The 26928-nt window shown below is 38.5% G+C and overlaps 1 protein-coding gene across 7 annotated transcripts in view; it reads right to left on the bottom strand.

The window, feature by feature from the left end:
- The window catches only part of SCAF11 (SR-related CTD associated factor 11), a 71192-nt gene extending 44610 nt beyond the window's left edge, over positions 1–26582 (bottom strand). For 5 of the 7 annotated variants that reach the window (XM_019934564.3, XM_019934566.3, XM_019934568.3 and 2 more), the window contains exons 1-2: positions 26444–26582; positions 4301–4354 (exon numbers count right to left, since the gene is read on the bottom strand). The gene's annotated coding sequence lies outside the window, so the exon portion shown is untranslated. Of the gene's footprint in view, positions 1–3654; positions 3689–4300; positions 4355–26443 lie in introns of all 7 variants that reach the window. The other 2 variants (XM_073788787.1, XM_019934565.3) reach the window with 2 other exon arrangements.
- Positions 26583–26928: the final 346 nt, after the last annotated feature.

Genomic DNA, 26928 nt, shown 5'->3' with positions numbered 1-26928 from the left:
TCACACCGGTCAGAATGGCCATCATCAAAAAATCTACAAACAATAAATGCTGGAGAGGGTGTGGAGAAAAGGGAACCCTCTTGCACTGTTGGTGGAAATGTAAATTGATATAGCCACTATGGAGAACAGTATGGAGGTTCCCTAAAAAACTAAAAATAGAACTACCATACGACCCAGCAATCCCACTACTGGGCATATACCCTGAGAAAACCATAATTCAAAAAGAGTCATGTACCACAATGTTCATTGCAGCTCTATTTACAACAGCCAGGACATGGAAGCAACCTAAGTGTCCACAAACAAATGAATGGATAAAGAAGATGTGGCACATATATACAATGGAATATTACTCAGCCATAAAAAGAAACGAAATTGAGTTATTTGCAGTGAGGTGGATGGACCTAGAGTCTGTCATACAGAGTGAAGTCAGTCAGAAAGAGAAAAACAAATACCGTATGCTAACACATATATATGGAATCTAAAAAACAAACAAACAAAAATGGTCATGAAGAACCTAGGGGCAAGACGGGAATAAAGACACAGACTTACTAGTGAATGGACTTGAGGATAGGGGCAGGGGGAAGGGTAAGCTGGGACAAAGTGAGAGAGTGGCATGGACATATATACACTACCAAATACAAAATAGATAGCTAGTGGGAAGCAGCCTCATAGCACAGGGAGATCAGCTCGGTGCTTTGTGACCACCTAGAGGGGTGGGATAGGGAGGGTGGGAGGGAGGGAGACGCAAGAGGGAAGAGATATGTATATGTATATGTATAACTGATTCACTTTGTTATAAAGCAGAAACTAACACGGCATTGTAAAGCAATATACTCCAATAAAGATGTTAAAAAAAAAAAAAAAGTCAGTGGGTGAAAGAGCAACTGTGTGTATATACTGAGAAGGAATGGGCATGTACGCCAAGAAGTTCATCTGAAAGATTACAGTGAGGGTAATGAGAGTAATAAGCAGAGCAATATAAATCAAGTAGGGCTAGATTATAGACAGATCTCTAATGATTGACTGAGAGGTTTAGAGTCAATCCTATAGATTCTTCTGAGGAAGACTGACATGAATATAAGCAATGTAAATGAATCTTTTAAAAGAATGATCTGCCTGCAAAGCACAGAATGGATTATAGAGGGGAGAGGCTGGAAGCAGAGATGTTTGCATAGCTAGAGTAATTGGCTATGAAGTGAATAAAAAAGAAACAAATTTTGAAGAGCTGAAGAATTTCTGACATTTGGCGACTAAATAAATACAAAGGAAGGAGTAAAAGATCATTTTGGCCTAGGGGACTAGGAAAATGGTGATTACAAGAGACAAAATGAGAAACAGAGGAAAGGAAATTAATTTGTTAGTCGAGGGGAACAAATTTATGAAGTAAAATTATTTTTTAAATCAACTCTTAGAATTCTTTCTTGAATTTATGCAAGACGAGTGATTGCAATGAAGTATTCAAATATATTTTGTAATATCTAGGCACAAGAAATCCCCAATTTCATCAGTTATGATTCTTCCATGTGTACATGAGGTAGTTTTTCTATTAGTTTGTTAAATAACGTACACATGTGAGTTTCTACATTAAAGGTATGTACTGCCTAGGAAAATTCTGTATTAGATTAAATAAGGAGAAATGCAAAGGCCCATACTTTGATTCAAAACCCAAGCAGAAAATAAGAAACTAACACATACAAGAATAATTTAAAGGTTTTAGTGGGTTAAAAATTGGAAATTTGAGTCAGGACTAGAGTTACTTTTAAAACGTTAATTCAATCACAGTCTACCTTAATAAAAGTAGATAGAATGTCAAGAACAAAAGGAAAACTTCCCACTCAGCCTACATTAACATTTGTTTTAGTTCTGGTGCTATTCTTCAGGTATCAGGTAACAACTTATAGGCTAAGGTAAATACATTGGTTTCTTTGAGTGTGATAAGCCAGTAAGGGGTTTAAGGCAGAGGAGGCAGCAAAGGGAAAAGCAGAGGCCAGCAAGCAGACTACTGCAATAATCTAGAGGGGGAGATGACAGTGGCTTGTACTAAAGTAATAGCAAGGTTGATGAAAAGTGCTCAGATTCCAGCAGTTTTCAAAATACAGCCATCAGGATGTGCTGACAGACTAAATGCGGCATATGTGTTAGAGCAAGATTCCAGGATTATTCCACAGTATTTTGATTTGAGTAACTAGAATGATGGAATTGCTGAGATAGAATACTTCTAAAAATATTCCGATAGTCACAGGTTACTATTCCACTTGGTATTTACTCAGGACAGTATCAATATCACTTGGGAACTTGCTACAAAGATACCTCAGGCACCAACCTAGACTAGTGAATAAGAATCTGCACTTTATCAAGATTTGTGCAAGATTCATATGTACAGTAAAGCCAACTTCCAAACTTAGCTGATTTTAGAATCATACTATGCCCCTGTATGATCTATAATTGAGTGTAATTCTTCATTTGGGGAAATTCATACCACACCATCTTACCCCATTATCCTAGCTACCTGAGAATTTAAAAAAAAAAAAAAAAAATTGTAATTTTTGTCATCAGCATACCTGTGCTTATGACACTGTCCAGCAATAAAAAGCATTCAAATGTTAACCATTACTATTAATGCACATTTTCCATCCCAATCCCAGTCTTAAAACCATTAAGTGCCTGCCAATTAACTACTCAAAAATTTGATACTCCCTCTAAGAATGTTATTTTTATTTTCCCTTTAAGAAACCATAAGCAAGGCTATTTGTTAGTGATGTCGGGGTGGCAGTGGGGGTGGGGGGTGGAATTCGATCCATTATTATAGGCCAGCGGTCAAAAAACTGGCTGTTTCTGTAAATAAAGTTTTGTTGAAGAACAGCCATGCTCATTCCTTTATATATTGCCTATGGCTGCTTTTGCACTACAATGGCAAAGCTGAATAGTTACTACAGAAACTGTATACTTGGCAAAGCCTAAAATAATTACGATCTGGCCCTTTTCAGAAAACGTTTGCCAACCCTATTAAAGACTATAGAAGGCTGCCTAGTTTGGAGATGTGGCTCAGACTTTCACTGCAGAGGGCCCCTCAAGCTTTCCTAAGTAGAGGCATCTATTTACATTTGTATTCAACCTGTACTATGGCACAACAGCTTCTCATTACACATCTGAGTCAATGGTTCTGCAATGGTGTCCTTGAGTTTCTTTAAAAATGCCCTGAAGGCTATGTGATTTTGTTGATTTATCTACATTTATTTTATCAATCTGGCTTAAACTATCATGGATATTTGCCCTAGCGCTTCCACTTGTTCGCTTCAGAGTAAGGTTAAGGCAATTACCTCCTTCAGCTTAATAGTTATTTCCTTTCCAACTTCTTTGCTACATAATCAACTCCCTCCTGCTTCTAATATGTCACTGTTAATTTTTAAATCCCTTGCAGAATGGTCCCTCTAATTTTTTTTCCTACCTGATTTCCACCATATAACACTCTTACCACACATTGCAAGTAGACCTGTTTGCTTCAAGTGGGCTATTTTGACACTTTTTTGTTTAGAATATCCTTCGCCTGGAGCTTTAATACCAGCACTCTTCAGTATAGATAGGAATGTCCCTTTAGCACTGGTTTTAGAAAAAAACTGCCTGGGTTCAAACATTAACTAGTCTGACACTTACTAGTAGTATGACTTCTTTAAGCCTGTTTCCTCATCTATAAAATGGAGATAAAACAGTTAACCATTTCAGTCATTATGAAAATCAAATTACATAATCTCATAATCCATTTAAAGTGTTCAGACTAGCACAAAGTACTCAACAACACACACACATGCACAAACACATGAATACCTCCCCACCCCAAACTGATAAATCTGTATGACTCAGATTTTCATTATTAACAAGTGAACAAATTTTAAAAACTCCTGTAACTCAAAGAATATCCACATATAGAAAGAATATGAGTAAAATGTTTACAAAATTTAAATTGTCAAATAGTTCTTCAAAAGGAACTTACACAGATAAATAAGTTCTTTATTCTACATTGATAATATTTATCAAGATTCCTGTTTATCTGGAAATAAAAATGTTGAAGCAAGACACAAAATCTAGGACTCACAAAGTAAATAGCCCTAGGATTTTTGTATCCTATTTTCTACTTTATATAGATATAGGAAATAAAACACTAAATGCCGTAACATATGGCAACTCCAGCAAAAAAGAAGAGGTCATGTTTAAGTGAAGCTCCAACCACAACCTCCTAGGTGGTACCTAAGAGTGTCATTTAGTTTTTAATAAGTATACAAATATTTACAAGGCTTCTTACCCTTAAGATGCTTCAGGTCGAGCAGTCAGGTAATCGGTTTTCCATCAAACTTTTCTGGAGAGGGAATTATGAAAATTAGTCCTATTTCATTCCATTTTCACCTGGCTGCTCCCTTATTTAACTTGGGTACAGAAGAAAGGAGACTAGCAAAGTAAAGAAGTACTTATTACAGAGGGCCCCAGATGTGAGTATAATTTATCTAGAACATAAAACATTTCGACAGAGTGACTATATGCCTGCAGATATGAAGACACACATATGTACTGGAAGCAAACAATAATGAAAACATTTTGTTCAGGGAGGGAGAAGCACAAGAAAACACATTTCAGCATATAGGAGAAAACCGACTGAAAACAGAGTAATGGAGAATTAGAAGAAAATCTACCCCAACAAATACACTTAGGCTTACCACCTAAGAAAGCAATTTAGAAAAAGATATACAAAAAGATATTTAAAGAGCCCAGAAATTCAACTACTAGTATTTCAATTACTTCCTGAACTCCAGATTTTAGTATCCTTAGCCAGTAATCACTTTTCTCTTTTTTTTCTCTTCTTTTTCAACCGGCCCCACACCGGACTCCCCACATTTCTACAGCCTGCCTCTTTCTCTCCTTCTCTTTCTCTTTCTCTCTCTCTCCCTCCCTCCCTCTCTCTCTCTATTTATTAAATATTTAGTCAGTACTCCATATTTTCTATTTATTTATTTATTAAATATTTAGTCAGTGCTCCATATTTTCTAGGTACCACTAGACCTTAAGCACTGACACATCTGATAAAAACAAAAACAAAAATCAGTAACAACAGAGTATAGCAGATGCTGTAATGGTGGTAAGCACAGGATATTATAGAAGCACACAGTGAGCACTGATGTATCCTTGCAACATACGCCTTTGCAAAAAAAGGCTTCCCAATGAAGACCAAGTATATTTAAAATGTATTTTTCTACCCCCACCCAACTATTCTGTACCATTATAGCATTTCCATCCTTAAAGGACTCAAAAATGGGATTGTCAACTTGAACATGATAGTGAGGATTTTAATTTTTAAAACAAACGAAGGATATATGCAAACAGGTAAGGTGATTCTGACTATTTTACACTTCCTCTATGGGAGTGACCATTAGGCAAACATGAAACACACACTGTACCTGATCCCACGCAATAAAGTTTTATCCCCAGAAAAAGCTTTTCAGACTAATGTTTAGACATATAGGTGGAGAAAAGTATCTTTTCTCTTTCTTCAAATTTTATAACATAGTACATTTTCATACAATGATCTGAGTATGTTAATATCTAACTGAATGTAATGAATTAAAAAAATAATTTACAGGTCTTTAATAAACAAAGTGTTTGCCCTTCAACACACCAATCTCTCTACTCATGATCACAAGTTACATATTTTTTCAACATCAAATTTTTTTAGTTAAAAATAAAACTCTTTGGCTTCCCTGGTGGCGCAGTGGTTGAGAATCTGCCTGCTAATGCAGGGGACACGGGTTCGAGCCCTTGTCTGGGAGGGTCCCACATGCTGCGGAGCAACTCGGCCTGTGAGCCACAACTACTGAGCCTGCGCGTCTGGAGCCTGTGCTCCGCAACAAGAGAGGCCGTGATAGTGAGAGGCCCATGCACCGTGATGAAGAGTGGCCCCCGCTTGCCACAACTAGAGAAAGCCCTCGCACAGAAACAAAGACCCAACACAGCAAAAATAAATTAATAAACTCCTACCCCCAACATCTTCTTAAAAAAATAAATAAATAATAAAAAAATAAAACTCTTAATCAGAAAATAATTCAATGGAGAACCAACAAATTAGGATATCTATTTACAAAAACAGCAACAAAATTTTCATTCCTGCCAATACTTTGAATTTCACCCCAACTTTATAAATACCAACCAACAGTAAAACTGAAAACTCAATCAATTTTTGTTTTATTGGATTCATTTACATGCTGCTATGGTCTTAATGTTTATATGCCCCCAAAATTCATGGTGAAATCCTTATCCCTAAAGGTGATGTGGCATTATTAGTAAGGGGGGCCTTTGGGATGTACTTAAGTTAAGAGGGTGGAGCCCTCATGAAAGGGATTAGTGCCTTATAAAAGACACTCCAAAAAGATCCCTAATCCCTTCCACCACGTGATGATTCAAGGGAAAGTCTGACTGGAAGAGGGCCCTCACCCAATCATGGTAGCACCCTGATCCTGAACTTTTAGCCTCTAGAAATAATTTCATTCTTTTTTTTTTTAATTTATTCATTTTTGGCTGTGTTGGGTCTTCGTTGCTGTGCGCAGGCTTTCTCTAGTTGCAGTGAGCGGGGGCTACTCTTTGTTGCAGTGCACGTGCTTCCCACTGCGGAGGCTTCTCTTGTTGTGGAGCACGGGCTCTAGGCATGCGGGCTCTGTAGTTGTGGCTCGCAGGCTCTAGAGTGCAGGCTCAGTAGTTGCGGTGCACAGGTTTAGTTGCTCCGTGGCAGCTTCCCAGAACAGGGCTCAAACCTGTGTCCCCTGCATGGGCAGGTGGATTCTTAACCACTGCACCACCAGGGACTGTAAGGTCGGATCTTAACAAACGGCACCGCGAAACAGAGGAAAGCTTTAAGTGAGCTTTATTAGGGAGCGCTCCTGGGCGAGGTTCACTTGTCCGAGAGAAAGGGGCCAGAGAAGTCGCACCCGGGCGAGGGTTGGGCAAGATTTTATAGGGGAAGAAGGGAAAGGGGTGTGGTGAATCTGGGAGGGCACAGGGTATTCCTTATTTGGTGGTCTTTTCGGGTATCCTGGGGGACCGTTAGTCCCGCCCCTCGAAAGGCGGGAAGGCTGGGCCGGGTTCAAAGTCCCCAGGTCAGTTCCTGGAACTGGGTGGTCTGGAGAGTTTCGGTCTGATGCAACCCGTGAATCTGATTGTGTTCCCCTGCCTCGGGCCAGCTGGCCTTATAGGGAAGTCCCAATTTCGTTCTTTACAAGCCACGCAGTTTTGGTATTTTGTTATAGCAACCCAAACAGACTAAGACACATGCTCTGCTTCCAGTTACTATTGCATATCAGGCCCTGGAAGTACTTTCTATCTAGTTCAGTTTTTGACAGGGTTATCAGTAATTTGGTTGCTTGTCAGCAGTTGATCAACAGTAGCAATTTCGAGGAATCTTTTCATATTCAACTCCTTCATTCTAGACCTATATCCAAAAAAAGGCTTGTTTTCTCAGCACCATTCACTGATGAACAGATAATCCTATGTCTTGTAGCTTACCAGGTAAACTGAAAATAAAGAACCTGAAGTCACCCACATTTATAGGTCTTATAATAAAACCAGCTTCATATATCGATCCAGGAAGTAAAGCTATGCCTTCAGAATGTCTCTAACATTCTTACAGTGTCTGCAACAGGAAGTGAGTGCCAAAAGGCTCCACTAATATGAAGGATGTCACCTCATACTATGCTCTATGATGAGCAATAACCTAATTATTGAAATGAATCATTTTTAGAAAAGGTTAAAATGAATAAAAACTAAAACATTTCCAAAGTGAAAGGCAAGCCAGAAATCCTCAGGCAGAGAAAATAGATTAAATTGAAAATAGGAAAACAGTTTTTCAAATGTAATATAATTTTGGTAAGAGTTCATGAAAACTATGCTATTACTCTAAAAGAAAAATTAATGTTCCCATTTCCTTCTACACTTAATGTAGCATCATGTCCTTGACAAAACTTGCACTGTTATACATGGCAGGATCACATATATGTTGAAAAAAATAAGATATAATTGAGAAACCATATTTAACTACAAAATAAGGAGATTCAAGTTGCCATGACATTCTAAAACAGATAATAAGTGAGACTGGGAAGTTTCCATTCTGTGTAAAATGGAATAAGCACATTCTACCTTGTTAATCTCACTGAATGAAACTATAAAACCTAGACAGAATAAATGGAGCAGCTAACTGAAAATTAAAAGGTAAGCAATAACAGGTAGATTGGGGAAGAGCCCAAAATCTGATATATTATCAAACTGGTAGTGCGTTTATAATTTCTTCCCCATCAATTTTCCCTCCAGCCTGGGCTTCATGGAGCCTGAAACCTATAAAGTGACCACTAGTGAGAGAGAGAGCGAGAGCGAGAGCGAGAGCGAGAGCGAGAGGGAGAGCGAGCGAGAGCGAGCGCGCGCGTGCACAGGCTAGCACTCTAAGAAAAGCCATCTAGCTCTGCCCAAGGAGTAGGAAAGGGGCCTCCCAATACTCAAGAGTGAAGGAAATCTTTTTTTTTCTTTCTGTTCTTCATTCCCCATGACCCAGTTCCCAAGCAATCCTGTGGTGGCGATAGGTGCAACAGTGACAGCAGCAGGGTCAGCAGAAGCCTAAAACTCTAAGGGAAAGGTACCATACTCGCTGACTGAAAAACTCTGGGCTAATCTCATTGATTTTTCTCCCGTCTTCCTGTCATTCGGCTCCATATGCAACTGTGGAAAGTATACAGCACAGTGGTGTAAACGAAGACTGAGCTTTCTAGCCAGAAGACAGAAAAGTGTGTGTGGGGTGGGGGTGGGGGGGGTGTTCTAGGGATCTAGAAAATACCATGGATATATAACAGAGAGGAAAGAGCTTGAGACAGTAACCTGTTAAGTTGTTCAAAATGTCCAAAATTACTTGGCATACACAGAACCAGGAAAATCTCAAACACTCGTGGGAAAAGACAACCCACAGAAACCAACACCATGAAGACACAGATATTACAGCACTGGGTGAATTTTCTGACAAAGATTTAAAGCAGGTAATAAAAATGTTCCAACAAGTAAAATCAAATACTCTTGAAACAAATGGAAAGCTAGAAAATCACAGCAAAGAAATAAAGTGCCACCAAATGGAAATTTTAGAACTGAAAAACGTAATAACTGAAATAGAAAATACACTGCACAGACTCAATAGCCAAATGGAAAGTCAGTGAACTTGGAAGACAGAGCAAAGGAAATTACCCAATCTAAACAACAGAGAGAAAAACATAGAAAAAGAAAAAAATCATTAGTGCCTCAGGAAACTGTGAATCAAGGCCAAAACCTTAACATTCTTGTCAAAAGCTCAAGAAGGGGAGGAAAGGAGAGTAATAATAAGAAATAATGGCTGGAAACTCCCCAAATTTGTTGAAAGACATAAACCTCTACATTCAAGGAGCTCATAAACCTCACACAGGATAGTTCCAATGAAATTCATTCCTGGACACACCACAAACTGCTGAAAATTACAAAGGAAAAAAAATCTTACAAGTAGATTGAAATAACAATACATTACTTATGTGGGGAAGATAGGTTAATGATTTGAATAACTACTGATTTCTCATTAGAAACAACACAGGCCAGAAGGAAGTGAAACAACATTCTTAGTTTAAAATGGAAAAGAACTTTAAAAACCCAAAATCTTCAAGCTAGTGAAATTATCCTTAAAGAACAAATGTAAAATCAATGAAACTGAAAACAGAAAAACAAGAAAAAAAATCAATAAAACCAAAAGCTCATCCTTTGAAAAGATCAATAAAACTGAAACCTCTAGCAAGACTAATTAAGTAGAATAGCACTGAATAGCCCCAGTATTATTTAAAGAAACTGCATTTGTAGTTAAAAGTCTTCCAAAAAAGAAACCTCCAGCCCCAGACAATTTCCCTGGTGAATTTTACTAAACATTTCAATAACACAATCACTTCCAGAGTTTGGAAGATAAATACTTCCCAATTCATTTTATGAATCCAGCATTACCATGATACCAAAACCAGACAAAAACAGTACAAGAAAAGAATAAACTGATATACTAGATTTCATCAAAATAAACAATCTATGATACGTTCATCCACACAGTGGAATACTACTCAGCCACGAAAAGAAATGAACTGGTGTTTCACTCAACAACTTACATGAATCTTAAAGGCAATATATTGAGTGAAAGAAGCCAGTCTCAAAAGATTACCTACTACTGATACATAATTGCATTTATAGGACATTCTCAAAAAGTCAAAACTGTAGTAATGAAGAACCGTTATCAGTGGCTGCCTGTGTCAGGGGAAGGTTAGACTACAAAGATAGCACAAGGCAGTTTTCTGGGAACCATTCTGAATCCTGACTCTGGTGGTAGTAATAAAAATCTAAACATGTATTAAAGTTCACAGAACTACATACCCCAAAAAGGTCAATTTTATTATATGTTAATAAATGTTAAAATGTTTTTAAAAGTAAAGACTGACATGAGAGAGCAATCATGGGCTAGAATATAAACCAACTTTCTCAACAAAGGTACTTTTTCACTGACGACTTCACTCATACTCTCAGTCTTTATCATCAACACAGAGACCACCCAAATTACATCACCACATTTGAGCTTGAGAGGAGGTATCTGAGGGTTCCTGTATTTCTGTAGCACTGAAAGGTCTCACAGACAACACATACCTATTGCTTGGGGAGACACAGAGATTAAAAGCAACAGACACAACTTCACAACCCCACTAAATTCTAAGACAGAACTATAAAAAGAGATCCGTTCTAAGACCCTAGTGATGGTATAGAGCTAGCAGGTTTTTCATTGTATGGGGGAAGACAGGCACTATAGATGGCTTCCCGTTGGGTTACTCTTATGTGACAGTTGTCCACTCTATGAGAAGAATATTCCTACAATGCAGTACTTTAATTTAAAAAGAAAAATGAGTGCCTTCTACATGCTTGGATAGTTTAACCATAAAGAGTTAGATAAAGATACCATAATTATATGACAGGCTTCCACTGTTTCTCCAAATGAGAAACAATTATAGAACAGCAGCATGTTATATGTACTCTAATAATTTCAATATATATTTACGCAATTCTTCTCTAATAAATCCCACCCCTGCCTAAGGTATGGAGGAGGGAATAGAAGAAGGAAGTGATTATGTAATCTTCATTTGTCCTTGAGATTCTCACCTCCATGTTCTCAACCCCATTTACTAAAGCACTAATTTAAATGATAAAGGCAAACCTGAAGCTCTTACATTTTTGTTTCTTTCCATCACCCATTCCTCAACATTTATTACAGGTCTGCTGAAGGCAAGAGTTACAAGTCTGGAAAAGTAGAGTTTACATTTAGAAGATTAAACCTTATGCCTACTAGAGACAAAAAAGCAAAAAAGAACAATGAGGTGTTAAGAGACTCACCTCACAACAAACCTCCCAAGAGGACTACAGGAGCCCTTGGGATCAAGAGCAATGTACCCTCATATCTGGGCAGAATACCCAAGAGGAAAGGGGATCCTGGAAGGAAGCAAGGAAGCAGAGAAAGAACTGGAGTCTTTTTATACTTTTCTTCTAACCCCAAACAGGAAAACTATAGACCATTTCTTTAATTTAACCTTTAATCTACCTTAGACAGATTCCTGAATTTAAATGGTAATCCCTGTCTACCTACCTCCCAAAAAAGGAGATGGGAAAATTATGTAAGGCACAGGAAACATTCGCAAATAAACAAACAAATCCTAAGAATTAAAGGAGAGGAAACACAAAATAATGTACACAAATGCTTGTTACAGAGGAATGGAAATGAATTTCATCTATAGCAGTGGGGGGGAAAGGACAAGGTTCAAAACATTGCTTCTGAAATATTGCTCTGTTCTGTTTAAACAAGATTTTAAAAACTTTACATTATAGAATTTCAACTCTAGAAATCAGTCTCTTTTTTGCACAGATGTTAAATGTCATTCTTTGAGTGGTTCCTCAAGAAATGTCACTTCCTTTGTACTAATTGAGTGGTTCCTCAAGAAATGTCACTTCCTTTGTACTAATCCCTTCCAAATTGTGCAAGTTGCTATAGTGAAACTAATACGGGGGGAGGGGGGAGCAACTGTTTTGTATAGTACACAGGACATCCACTCTCTCTTTACTCTAGCTATACCTATTATCAGAATTTCTTAAACTCAACCTAGGTAGCTAGCTCAGAGATAAACACAATTTTATTATGTTATGTAAGTATATGATGAATGTGTTCTCAAAGGAATTTTTCACACATAATTTAAAGAGGCATTTCACAATCCTACTCCTATGATACACTACTATTCTAACCTAGAAATGTTATTACATACCATGAAAACTTACTTACTTTTAAAAAAAGCAAAAAACAAAAAAAAACAACACTTTTTCATGCTAGCATCAGGCATGGGCAGATACTGCGATCCTCTCCGAAATTTAATCTTATTATTGGGGCTTCAAATGCCCCAAGAACTGGACTTTTGGCTGTGATTTTCACACTGTTTCTAGCCATTACTTTCCCTTTTTTTTTTTTAACACTATTAATTGCTTTACAATGTGTGTTAGTTTCTGCTGTATAACAAAGCGAATCAGCTTTATGTATATATATGTCCCCATATCCCCTCCCTCTTGCGTCTCCCTCCCTCCCACCCTCCCTACCCCTCCCCTCTAGGTGGTCACAAAGCACCTCGCTTATCTCCCTGTGCTATGCAGCTGCTTCCCACTAGCTATCTATTTTACATTTGGTAGTGTATATAGGTCCATGCCACTCTCTTTGTCCCAGCTTACCCTTCCCCCTCCCTGTGTCCTCAAGTCCATTCTCTACGTGTGCGTCTTTATTCCTGTCCTGCCCCTAGGTTCATCAGAGCCACTTTTTTTTTTTAGATTCCATATATATGTTTTAGCATATGGTATTTTTTTTTCTCTTTCTGACTTACTTCACTCTGTATGAGACTCTAGGTCCAGTCACCTAACTACAAATATTTCAATTTTGTTTCATTTTATGCCTAATATTCCATTTATATATGTGCCACATCTTCTTTATCCATTCACCTGTCAATGGACACTTAGGTTGCTTCCATGTCCTGGCTATTGTAAATAGAGCTGCAATGAACATTGTGGTACATGTCTCTTTTTGAATTATGGTTTTCTCAGGGTATATGCCCAGTAGTGGGATTGCTGGGTCATATGGTAGTTCTGTTTTTAGTTTTTTAAGGAACCTCCATACTATTCTCCATAGTGGCTGCATCAATTTACATTCCCACCAACAGTGCAAGAGGATTCCCTTTCTCCACACCCTCTCCAGCATTTATTGTTTGTAGATTTTTTGATGATTGCCATTCTGACCAGTGTGAGGTGATACCTCATTGTGGTTTTGATTTGCATTTCTCTAATGATTAGTGATGTTGAACACGCTTTCATGTGTTTGTTGGCAATCTGTATACCTTCTTTGGAGAAAAGTCTATTTAGGTCCATTTTTGGATTGGGTTGTTTGTTTTTTTGATATTGAGCTGCATGAGCTGCTTTGTATATTTTGGAGATTAATCCTTTGTCAGTTGCTTCATTTGCAAATATCTTCTCCCATTCTGAGGGCTGTCTTTTCATCGTTTATAGTTTCCTTTGCTGTATAAAAGCTTTTAAGTTTTATTAGGTCCCACTTGCTTATTTTTGTTTTTATTTCCCTTACTCTAGGAGGTGGGTCAAAAAGGCTCTTGCTGCGATTTATGTCATGGAGTGTTCTGCCTATGTTTTCCTCTAAGAGTTTTACAGTGTCTGGCCTTACATTTAGGTCTTTAATCCATTTTGAGTTTATTTTTGTGTATGGTGTTAGGGAGTGTTCTAATTTCATTCTTTCACATGTATCTGTCCATTTTTCCTAGCACCACTTATTGAAGAGACTGTCTTTTCTCCATTGTATATTCTTGCCTCCTTTATCAAAGATAAGGTGGCCATATGTGCATGGATGTATCACTGGACTTTCTACCCTGTTCCACTGATCTATATTTCTGTTTTTGTGCCAGTACCATACTGTCTTGATTACTGTAGCTTTGTAGTATAGTCTGAAGTCAGGGAGCCTGATTCCTCCAGCTTCGTTTTTCTTTCTTAAGACTGCATTGGCTATTCGGGATCTTTTGTGTTTCCATACAAATTGTGAAATTTTTTGTTCTATTTCTGTGAAAAATACCATTGGTAATTTGATAGGGATTGCACTGAATCTGTAGATTGCTTTAGGTAGTACAGTCATTTTCACAATGTTGATTCTTCCAATCCCAGAACATGGTATATCTCTCCATCTGTTTGTATCACCTTTAATTTCTTTCATCAGTATCTTATAGTTTTCTGCGTTACAGGTCTTTTGTCTCCCTAGGTATGTGATACTTCTCGTTGCAACGGTAAATAGGAGTGTTTCCTTAATTTCTCTTTCAGATTTTTCATCGTTAATGCATAGGAATACAAGAGATTTCTGTGCATTAATTTTGTATCTTGCTACTTTACCAAATTCATTGATTAGCGCTAGTAGTTTTCTGGTAGCATCTTTAGGATTCTCTATGTATAGCATCATGTCATCTGCAAACAGTAGACAGTTTTACTTCTTTTCCAATATGGATTCCTTTTATTTCTTTTTCTCTGATTGCTGTGGCTAAAACTTCCAAAACTATGTTGAATAATAGCAGTAAGAGTTGGCAACCTTGTCTTGTTCCTGATCTTAGAGGAAATGGTTTCAGTTTTTCACCACTGAGAACGATGTTGGCTGTGGGTTTGTCATATATGGCCTTTATTATGTTGAGGTAGGTTCCCTCTATGCCTACTTTTTGGAGGTTTTTTTTCATAAATGGGTGTTGAATTTTGTCAAAAACTTTTTCTGCATCTATTGAGATTATCATATGGTTTTTATCCTTCAATTTGTTAAAATGGTGTATCACATTGAATGATTTGCATATACTGAAGAATCCTTGCATCCCTGGGATAAACCCCACTTGATCATGGTGTATGATCCTTTTAATGTACTGTTGGATTCTGTTTGTTAGTATTTTATTGAGGAATTTTGTCTCTATGTTCATCAGTGATATTGGCCTGTAGTTTTTTTTTTGTGACACCTTTGTCTGGTTTTGGTATCAGGGTGACGGTGGCCTTGTAGAATGAGTTCAGTAGTGTTCCTCCCTCCGCTATATTTTGGAAGAGTTTGAGAAGGAAAGGTGTTAGCTCTTCTCTAAATGTTTGATAGAATTCGCCTGTGAAGCCATCTGGTCCTGGTCTAGCCATTACTTTCTGATATATCATAAGTTATCTCATTTAACTGTTAGAGTATTTTTTGAAGAAGGTATCTCCATTTTACATACAGTGAAATTAAGTAGCTTGTCCAAGGTCGCAAAGCCAGTGGTAAGTAGTAGGATTGGAACTCACCAGCCTTTTGCCAGAAAATAAAACAAATATTAATCCAAGTCACTAAATATTAAAAATATTCAAACAGTGAGAAGCAGTAACACCCTTAATGACTCAAATGACTACAAAATTGTTAAGCTGTGATCTGCCTTATTCACTATATAACCCAGGATCCAGCACCATGCCTTCAAATGACTGCCCAATAAACAGCTTTGAATGAATGATTTATTAATATGTATAATAACCTTAGATAATATTTACCCAACACATTTGTCAGGCATGATTTTAAGCTAAATATATAAATAAGTTATGCTCCATGGGGAAGAAAGTAACACTTTAGAAATGAATAGGAAGACAGAGGTTCTCAGCAGATAAATAGTAACTATATTAAAAAAAAAAAAGGAAATTTCAGAAGTGAAAAACACAATGTCTGAAATAAGATCTCAACAACAGGATGGAAATGCAAAGGAATGAGTCAGTGAATGTGAAGATACAATAGAAGTGATCTAATTTGAAGAATAGAGATATAAAAGACTGAAGGAAAATGAAGAGTCTCAGGGTCCTATGGACAATATCCAAAGTTCTAATCATGTCCAGAAAAAGGAGAAAGAGATTGGAACAGGAAAACATATTTGAAGAAATAATGTCCAAAAAACCTCCCTAACTTGGTGAAAGGCACAAATTTAAAAACTGACAGTTTTGTGTACATCAAATAAGACTAACTCAAAAGAAAAATGAAATGAAAATGGAGAAGATATTTCAGTGAAGAAAAACTAAGAAAATTTATCACCAGCAGGGCTACTTTAAAAGACAGGCTAAAGGAAGTGCTTCAGGCTGAAGAAAAATGACACGAGAGAAAACTGAAGTTTCATTAACAAAGAGCAACAACAAAATAGTAACTATTTAGGAATATTTAAGAAACTACTTTTTCTTCTCTAAAGTCCTTTTAAAAAGTGTATGATTATTGAAAGCAAAAATTGCATAATTGTCTAATGGGGTTTTCATTGCATGTATACGTGTTAATACATATAACAACATAAGATAGATGTCACTGGAGAATTATAGGGCTTCTACATTTACTTCAACCAGTAAATATGAATTCTAAGTAAATCCTCTGGCATATATATTATGATCCCTAGAGCAGTACTGTGCAACAGAAATATAATGTGAGCTGCATATGTAATTTTAAATTTTCTAGTAGCCATATTTTAAAAGTTAAAACAGATAAAATCAATTCAGTAAATTTTACTAACCCTATTATGTCCAAATATTAATACTGCAACATATAATCAATAAAAAATATATTAAATGAGACATTTTATATTATTTTTGTGGTAGTAAATCTTTTAAATCTAGTGTGTATTTTATACTTACTGCACACTTCAATTCAAACTAGGCACATTTCAAGTTGTCAAGAGAAGGTCTCAAGCAACCACTAAAAAATAATGCAAAGAGATGCAGCCCAAAAGAAGGGCCAAAGATAAATTTAAAGTAGAATACTAAAATATATTCACCTAGTCCAAAAAAGGCAGTAAATGGGGAACAAAGGAACATATCATATCAATAATTACATTAAATGTAAATAATCTAAATATACCAATTAAGAGATTGTCAGATTGGATTGTTAAAAAGACTGACTTACTTGGATCCACCTTCTAGAGTAATGAACGTAAAAACAAAAATAAACAAATGGGACCCAATTAAACTTAAAAGCTTTTGCACAGCAAAGGAAACCATAAACAAAACAAAAAGACAACACACAGAATGGGAGAAAATATTTGCAAAAGATGCAACCAGCAAGGGATTAATCTACAAAATATACAAACAGCTCTTGCAGCTCAATATCAAGAAAACAACCCAATCAAAAAATGGGCAGAAGATCTAAACAGACATTTCTCCAAAGACATACAGATGGCCAATTGGCACATGAAAAGATGCTCAACATCGCTAAGTATTAGAAAAATGCAAATTAAAACTACAATGACCTCACACTGGCCAGAATGCCCATCAGCAAAAAGTCTACAAACAGGAGAGGGTGTGGAGAAAAGGGAACCCTCCTACACTGTTGGTAGGAATGTAAATTGGTATAGCCACTATGGAGAACAGTGTAAGATTCCTTAAGAAACTAAAAATAGAGCTGCCATATAATCCAGCAATCGCACCCCTGGGCATATATCCAGAGAAAACCATAATTCAAAAAGATACATAAACCCCAATGTTCACTGCAGCACTATTTACAACAGCCAAGACATAGACGCACCTAATGTCCATTGACAGAGGAATGAATAAAGAAGACGTGGTACATGTATACAATGAAATATTACTCAGCCATTAAAAAAGAATGAAATAATGCCATTTGCAGCAACATGGATGGACCTAGAGATTATCATACTAAGTGAAGTCAGACAGAGAAAGACATATATGATATCACTTATATGTGGAATCCTAAAAAATGATACAAATGAACATATTTACAAAACAGAAACAGACTCACAGACTCAGAAAACAAACTTATGGTTACCAAAGGGGAAAGGTTGGGGGTGGGGAAAGGATAAATTAGGAAGTTGGGGTTAACATATACATACTACTGTATATAAAACAGATAATCAACGAAGACCTACTGTATAGCACAAGGAACTCTACTCAATACTCTGTAATAACCTATGTGGGAAAAGACTCTGAAAAAGAATAGATATATGTATATGTTAAAAAAAAAAAAAAAAAAGCCCTAGGATAAGAATGAAAAAAAAGGCAGTAAATGGGGAACAAAGGAGCATACCATATCAATAATTACATTAAATGCAAATAATCTAAATACATCAATTAAGAGATTGTCAGATTGGATTGTTAAAAAGACTGACATGCTGTCTGCAAGAAATTCACTTTATTTTCTTTTTCCAGGAAAGTAAATTTTATTGAGCTCCATGGCTGCCTTTAGGAACAGCCAGGAGGGAATCATGACATCATGGGGTGGGGTGGGGGGAGAAACTCACTTTAAACATAAGGACATAGTAAATAAAAGTACGGAAATAAAAGTATGGGAAAAAATTACATCATGCAAGTAATAATCAAAGAAAGTTGGAATGGTTACATTAATATGAAACATACTATAAACTTCTTTTAAGGGCTTGATTGAATTTGTTTCTCCTTCATGTTCTGTTTCAGTTTTATCTAATTCTGTAGCAGTTTTGAAACAATAAAGATATTTTGTTTCATGCATCTTCCTCATATTACTCATGTTTACATCCAAGTAACTGGACATGTACAACAGTTCCTAAAGAAATATGGCCTAAATCATTAAAGCTGTCCTATCTGAAGCCTTTTTCTCCCCCCTAATAAATTCATTCATTTATTTATTTTTGGCTGCATTGGGTCTTCGTTGCTGCGCGCGGGCTTTCTCTAGTTGTGGTGAGCAGGGGCTACTCTTCGTTGCAGTGTGCGAGCTTCTCATTGTGGTGGCTTCTCTTGTAGCGGAGCACAGGCTCTAGGCGCGCGGGCTTCAGTAGTTGTGATGCATGGGCTTCAGTAGTTGTGGCTCGAGGGCTCTAGAGTGCAGGCTTAGGAGTTGTGGTGCATGGGCTTAGGTGCTCCGCGGCATGTGGTATCTTCCCAGACCAGGGCTCAAATCCGTGTCCCCTGCATTGGCAGGCAGATTCTTAACCACTGCACCACCAGGGAAGCCCCTGAAGAAGGCTTTTCTATGATAAGGTTTTCAGGTAAATGACAGCTTACAAAATTTTAAGTTATTACTATTTTATCCCCAGTTAGCACAGTAGTTTAAAGAAACAGTTTTCCTGACAGGCCATCCAGGCATACAAAATATTTATGTTAACAAATCATGTATCATTTGTAAGCTGTTTCACTGATCCCAGAGAATTTTCAAAGCAATGTTGCTGTGGCTGCTCTTTTTAATGTTTATATTTCTGTTTCTGTTTACTTTAAGCTGCTGAACTACTACTATGATTAGGGTATTGGGGCTGGCATTGGACTACAAAGGCAGATTAAGATACTATATCCTTTCAAAAAGTGGAAGTGCAAAAATAGGATACAAAAGATGAACAACAAAATAGCATATGCTAAGTGCCAAATGTGAGGTACAGGTCACTTTTCAGGACTAATTTAGTCAGAAAGAATTCATTTAGGAAACTAATAGAAGATAAGGGCAAAGACATAATTATGGGCCAGAATGTAAAGGGACTTAAAGTTTAAGTCCAAGGTAGGACTTAAATTGTGTTTTGTAAAAAGTAGAGAATCACTAAGGAAAAATCCACCTCTCTCTCACTTATCTATTTTGAGAGTAGCTTCTGAGATGTTTAAATTGGGAGTTTTGAAAATAATCCAGCAGCAGAAAGGGGGGAAAGCGAGGAAGCTATGGAAAACTAGTTAGGACAAAATACAAACAACACTGGGGAGCAATAAAGAAGGCCTGATTAGGACTAAGCTCCCCAAGAGCAAAGGCCATGTTTCATCCCCAGACCTAATAGACACACAGATATCAACAAACCTGTAGCACAGAACTAAAGGTAGAGAGAATGCCTACTTTATATCAGGAAATGAACTGAATACTCTGGCACACCTTTGCACATTTAACCCTCAAAACACATACCACAGTACATTCTAAGAATTAAAACACCACCAAGATTCAATACTAGAACACTGCTAAAAAGGCTTGAAAATCACTCACTAAACAGAGCTAACTTAAGGGGATGAAAGATAGAGATGGAGTTAGCAGCTATTACCACTGGACTCAGGTAAATGTTACTTAAAAGTAAAATAGGTGAGGAAACTGGGACATTGATTAAGTCACCTAGGAAAGGTGACAGTCAGTAGTATATGGGACAATCAGCATTCAAAGCCAGGTCTGATTGACTCCAAAACCTATATACAAAAGAACTCAACTAATTTTTACCTTACTACTAAAATTACATTAAGAAGACTCTCTCAAAAGTACATCTGAGAACTCTAAGGAAAAATGAGGAGGAAGATCAGTCTTATCACTAAGAGATGTGAGAATCTCAAGGGGGGTTAAATTAAAAGTTGAGAACATATCTGGTCATTAATTTTCACTATAACTTTTGGTGTAATAATCTTTTGTAGAAACAAGTAACTATAATCCTTAAAAGAACATGTCTGTATGCTGCTATTCTTCCTGGATTTGTGGGAACCCAACTCTGTGACCAAGGTGTCCTCATGAGGGATGGTGAAAGAACCCAGAGTGAGGTACTAGAACTCAAGCAGAATGGCAAGATGCTCTGCATGAGGTATAAGAGAAGCCTGGAATGAGGAATGCATCCTGGCACAAGGTGTCAGAGCCAAAGTGAAAATGTTATGCAAGACAGGGGAGAAAGCAGCAGTAGCACTGGGAAACTGGTTACATACCAGGGATTGATCATCTAAGTAAATACACTAAGGATGATAATGGGAGCTAGGCTATTCCTTTTAAAAGAAAGTAGTTACAAATTTTGAGAAGGAGAAAACTAAAGCAAACACTGTGTACTGAAATTGGAGAAACTGGTACCAACTCATGGTTTTTTACATATAGATGGAGACATAAATACAGCGCTCAAATCTTGGTTTCTAAATTCCTTTCTCCACTAAAAGAAACCACTCCTTGGAGAAATGGTTGATTCCAGGGCTGTGGCAAGGAAAGTTTAAGGTGAGCCTGGAACATTTTCTTGTATCAAAAAGTAAGGAAGTGCTCAAAGCAAGTCAAAAGAATACAGAAACTAGCTTAAAGGGGCTTTTGGTCCCTGGCCAAAGCTGGGACAATTTGAACATCAACAAATAGCAAGTTTGATAAGGAATGGGCTTAATATGGTCTCAAAATACTTCCCCACAAAGTACTTATTAATTACTAAGACAGGAAAAATACTTGCCAGTGAAGAAGCTTAGGAGACTTCACCTTAATTAAGAGATCAAAGTGCACATCATCAGTAAGGGGACAAACAGAAACTGTTATTATGCCATCTGATAGGATGCCATGAGAAAACAGTATCATCACTGTGATACTCCTACCAAGAAATGCACAATCTGAATCCAATCATGAAGAAGTATCAGACAAATCCAAATCGAGAGAAAGTTTACAACAAAACTGACCTGTAATCTTTCCAAGTGTCAAGGTCATGAAAATCAATAAAAGGCTAAGGAATTGTTCTAGGTTGAAGGACATTACAATTAAATGAATGCAACACAAAATTCTGAACTGGATCATTTTGTTATAGTGGAAATTACTGTGAAGACTGGCAAAACTTGGATGAGGTTTGAGGATTATATGGTAGTAATATAGCAAGGTTAATTTCCTAATTTTAATATTGTTTATGTAACAGAAAGAAAGTCCTTGTCCTTGTTTGGGGTGATGAGCCTGCATCTGCAACTTACTCTCAAATAGCTTTGGGGGAAAAGTTCTTTGCATTGCACTTGGAACTTTTCTGAAAGTTTGAGATTGTTTAAAAAAAAAAAGGAAAAGAAGATTACTTACAAATATTCATTTACAGCATCTAAAACTAGAATATAAGCAAAACAGTACTCCTTTCAAATGAGGAATATGTGTTTCCATCTCTAATAAGAAAAGACTCTCCTTTATTATTCATGGGATTCTTTTGATCTATATCTGCACTGTCCAACACAGTACCACTATTCTGTTCCCCGACTGCACTGGCTACATTTCAAGTTTTCAACAGCCACTATCTACTACAGTTACTATCAGCTACTATATTGGGCAGCAGAGATACAGAACACTTGCATCATCACAGCAAGTTCTACTACTAGACAACACTGATGCAGAGTTTGGGAGGTCAACTGACGTAACGACTAACTAAAGGCCAAAGAGTCAGATGGACTTGGGTATAGATTCTTTGCAAGTGCTCTGACACTTAGCAAGTCATCTGACTTCTTAACTTCTCCAGAGCCTCAGACTCCTTTCTGTAAAATGGATTAAATACAACCAATACTGCAAGGCTGCTGAAAAGATCAAATGAAAATTCATGCAAAATGTCTAGAACAGAGTGTTTGGCACACAGTAAATATCTGATAAACATTAGGTCTCTTCTGTAATGTGAGTAGATAATTTCTTAATCTTTGATCCCAGTACTTTTAGATCTAGTTATGCAATTACTAGAGCATTGGTTTAAAAATAAGTTTACTATTCTGCTTGTTCAAAAACCCAATGAGCTCCATGTTGTTAAACGTAAACAAAAATCTTTTTTTTTTTTTTTTTTTGGCCATGCCAGGCAGCTTGTGGGACTTTAGTTCCCGGACCAGGGATCGAACCCGGGCCCTCAGCAGTGAGAGCGTGGAGGGCTAACCACTGGACTGCTAGGGGATTCCCCAAAGAAAAATCTTTCAGCTCTGACCTTATTCAACTCTCATCATCACTTGACTACTGACTACTCTCCCCTTGAAATACTCTCTTCCTTTGGTTTCTGTAATACCACACTCACCTCCTCTCTGACCTTCACAGTATTCTTTGGGCGCTCACATTCCTCCAACAAACTTTTTTCTTTTTTTTTTTAATGTTAAGAGACCACTGTGATTCCATTTTAGCATCTCTTTTTTCCAAGTTATATTAGCAGTTTATGCAAAAGAATGAGACTTGCATAGTCTCAAGTTTCAAACCACAATTACTATTTTCAATGTTTTCTAGCTGAAAGCATGTTAATTCATTACGTATTTGTTAAGTATCTACTGTGCGTCAGACATTGTTCAGTGTTTGGGGACAAAACAGTGACCCAAACTCACAAACCCAATTCTCACAGAACTTGCATTTGAGTAAAGAAAAAAATATAATAAACTTAGGTTAGCAAATTCTACAGTATATTGGAAAGTGTTAAGTGCTATGGAGAAAAATCTGGCTTAAAAAGGGCTAAGAAATGTGGGAGGAGGGCCTGTGTTTTACGGAGTAATCAAAGAACACTTCAGTAGTAGAGTAGAAGTGTGGCTACAGAAAGAGTGAAGTAATGAAGTCAGAGAGGATGAAGAGACTCAAAAGGCTCAGAGCCTGGGAGACCATAATAAGGATTATGGATTTTACTACTACTGAGAAGGGAAGCCATTTGAGAAGAGAAGTGACATGATCTGATATATTTTATCAGGATCACTCTGGCTGTTGAGTGTTAAAGATTCTAGGTGAAGAAAGGTCATGGTGAAACCTTTTAGGACATTATTTTGTGAGAGATGACAATGCTGTTTTTAAATTTTATATTGAACTTTTATGTGCTTAAGTACTAGGAATTACAAAGCCACGGCTTTAAATAAGAAAAGCAAGGACCACAACAATGCAAAGATGAGTCTTGGGAACAGCAATAAAATGATAAAGGGTATTTTAACTCTAGGCTCTAGTCAATGCTACTAAAAGTTAGCCCTGGGATGCAAGATAAGATACAAAGCTATTAACTTACTCTTCAGGACAGAGGATACAATTAAGATTATTTCACTGGGGCTTCCCTGGTGGCGCAGTGGTTAAGAATCCGCCTGCCAATGCAGGGGATGTGGGTTTGAGCCCTGGTCTGGGAAGATCCCACATGCCGCGGAGCAACTAAGCCCGTGCGCCACAACTACTGAGCCTGCATTCTAGAGCCCGCAAGCCGCAACTACTGAGCCCGCGTGCCACAACTACTGAAGCCCGCGCACCTAGAGCCCGTGCCCTGCAACAAGAGAAGCCACCGCATTGAGAAGCCCGCGCACCGCAGTTAAGAGTAGCCCCTACTCGCCACAACTAGAGAAAGCCTGTGAGCAGCAATGAAAACCCAACGCAGCCAAAAATAAAATAAATTAATTTAAAAAAGAAAAGATTATTTCACTGGGCAAGGTAAGTCAAGATCCAACTTACATCACGAAAAGACAAGGGCAAATGATGGTAGAGCTTACTAAAAGGAAGTTACAATGAAAATTATTCTAGGGCTGATTCTTTATTACTTTTATGCCTGCCACTCTCCTTAGTAAGGTTTTACAACTATTTCTCACTGATGAAACTAAGAAAAAAAAAAAAGTTCTGTATTAGGTAGATGAGTAGGATAATTCTGCACTCTCTTATTACTAAAAGATGCTACTGATGAATCAACATCATGTAACAGCATTGATTCATCCTATCTCTGATTAACAGCACAGCTTTTAAAGAAAACTGCTTACTTTTAAAGAAAATTGCTTAAAGTATTGGTTAGTCCCCAAAGAATTATGGGGAAGCTGAATGATCTCTGAAAAGTTTCAATCTTAACCCAAGAACCCCGTTACCACTGCCTAAAGGCATACAAAAAAATTTCCCTTAAAAATTTCTCCATGACATATGTTTCAGGCAGCATATTTAGGAACAATTTTCCATTTTCTTCCACAGTTCTTTTCCCCCTTAACATAGTGAAGAGTGTCTTTACAGCATGAATACACTTAGAGTAAGCAGATATCCAAATCTTACCCAGCCAAAAACTTAAGATGTACTCAAATTATCAGGCAAAAAGGTCACTATCTGAATGTAAAATGGAATGATTATTACTATACTTGCAAGCACCAAAAAATAATACAGTGAAAAAATGCAGTTACAATAAGAATTTCTAATTTTTTTTAAAAAACCTTCATAATGCATAAACAAAATACAAAGTAAATTCAGATTATCTTTGATAGGATAGTATAAGACAAAAGAAATCCAAAGACAGTTTCATTTCTTCTGCGCAGTAAGTTAAACAACAAAAACAAAAGTCCCACAAACTTTTTACTGAAGCTCTTAGCCAAGAGCAAAAAAAGTGAAATGATTAAGCCAACTGCCAAAGAAACAGGAAAGAGAAAGGAACAGTCTGGAAAAAGACCTGATTACATATCAAAATTTTAATACCAATAAAACACAAAAACGACCAGTTATTTAAGAATGTACATCAATACCTTGCTACTGAGGTAAGTGGTCACATGTATGAATTAGCTTCTCTCTTAAAATGAAAGAAATGCATCTATTAAACATGCTCTTTCCAATATTCAGTGAATTTCCCAAATTGGGAAAATTTTAGAACAGCATCTACTAAGCCAAAGCATTACATTAAAAACGTTTTGGTCAGTTTTGCCTAAAAATCTTAGTTCACTAGCAGTATGACAAAGATGTTAAAATGCAATCCAAAATGAATGAAAAACGCTCACCTCGTAGACACTTTATGTAATGCGGTACAGAAATACTTTGAGGATATTTTAAAATTCCGCGTTCGAGTCTGAATGTTTTAATCAACTACTCTAAATCAGGCGCTTACTTTTAGAACAATTTTTCAAAATGGGGAGCAAGACGGCCAGCCACCTCTAAGATTTGACTTCAACGGTTCAAAATTCCTAGTATCTGAGGAGGGGCGACTGGTGCAGCTAAGTTTAGATCTCCCGGCCCTTTTGTTGTCAGTCCAGGAAATTGGTTTAAAAATCGGCGGTGGGAGAAGAGTTTGAAATTCAGGGCATGGGGTAAACGCGGATGCTCAGAAGCGCCGGCACTTCCCTGGTCGCGCACTCCGAGAGGTCACGGCGCAGTAAAGTTTGGTTTCACAAGCTGGCTTGGACGCTATTGACAAAAGCAAAGTCTCCCGAGTCAAGCGGGCGCGGGGGTCAGGGAGCGCCCGGAAGCCCAGAAGGACACGTTTCCCCGGAGGGAGGGGGTGGACGTGTAGCGACCCTGTAGCTGAGCCTCTAGCCTCAACCCACTCCCCCAGGACCCCTGGGCGGGTACGGGCTGCGCCGGCGGAGGCGGCGGGAGGCGGGTAGGCCACAAGGAGGAAATGGGACGGGGTACCGACAGCTAGGCGGCGGCGGCCGAAACGGGGCCGCCCTCGTGGGGTGGCGAGAGGGAAGGGGGGGCCCTCCCCGCCGCAGCTTTCCCCGCTTCGAGAAGCGGCTTCAACTTTCCTCCGTGCGCAGAACGCCGCCTGGGCCGCGCGGATTCCGAAACTTTGTCCGCCCTCCCGTCGCCCCGGGCCCGCTCACCGGCTCTGCGCCGGCCCGTAACCCCCACCCTCCCCCGACAGCTGCCCGCGCCCGTCCACCCCCAGGGTCGGCCCGTGTTTACCTCCGACTGAGATCGAGGCGCTGGCTCCGGCGGCGGCGGCCCCACTGCAAGTCCCTAGGTCCCCGTCACGCCGCCGCCAAGTTCCCCAACATGGACTCCTTCGTTCGCTTTGAGGTGTTCCGGGGGCCGCTGGGGCGCCGGCTCTGCTGCCTGGGGCGGGTGGCAGCGGCGGAGCAGGGAGCGGACCCGGGCTGCGCGGCTCCGCGCGGCTTGCGCCACCGCTGCTCCCCCTCCCCCCGCCTCGTCTGGCCTCCTCCCTCCCCGCTCCGCGCGTCCTCTTCCCCCTCACCCCCCGCTCCGCTCCTATCCACTCAGCCGCGCCACCACAGGTCGGCGCGCTACGGTGACGGCGGCGGCGGCGGCGGCGGCGGCGGCGGCGGCGGGACCCTCCGCGCTTGCCCTACTCGCTCGCTCTGGCCCTGCGTGCACGGCCGCAGCGCTCAACCGGACCGCAAGGGGGCGCTGGCAAACCACCGTTTGCGACA

This window comes from Tursiops truncatus, chromosome 11, assembly GCF_011762595.2.
Source record: "Tursiops truncatus isolate mTurTru1 chromosome 11, mTurTru1.mat.Y, whole genome shotgun sequence".
Classification (NCBI taxonomy): domain Eukaryota; kingdom Metazoa; phylum Chordata; class Mammalia; order Artiodactyla; family Delphinidae; genus Tursiops; species Tursiops truncatus.
Note: the sequence above shows the minus strand (reverse complement) of the source record. Positions and strands in the feature narration are given on the sequence as shown.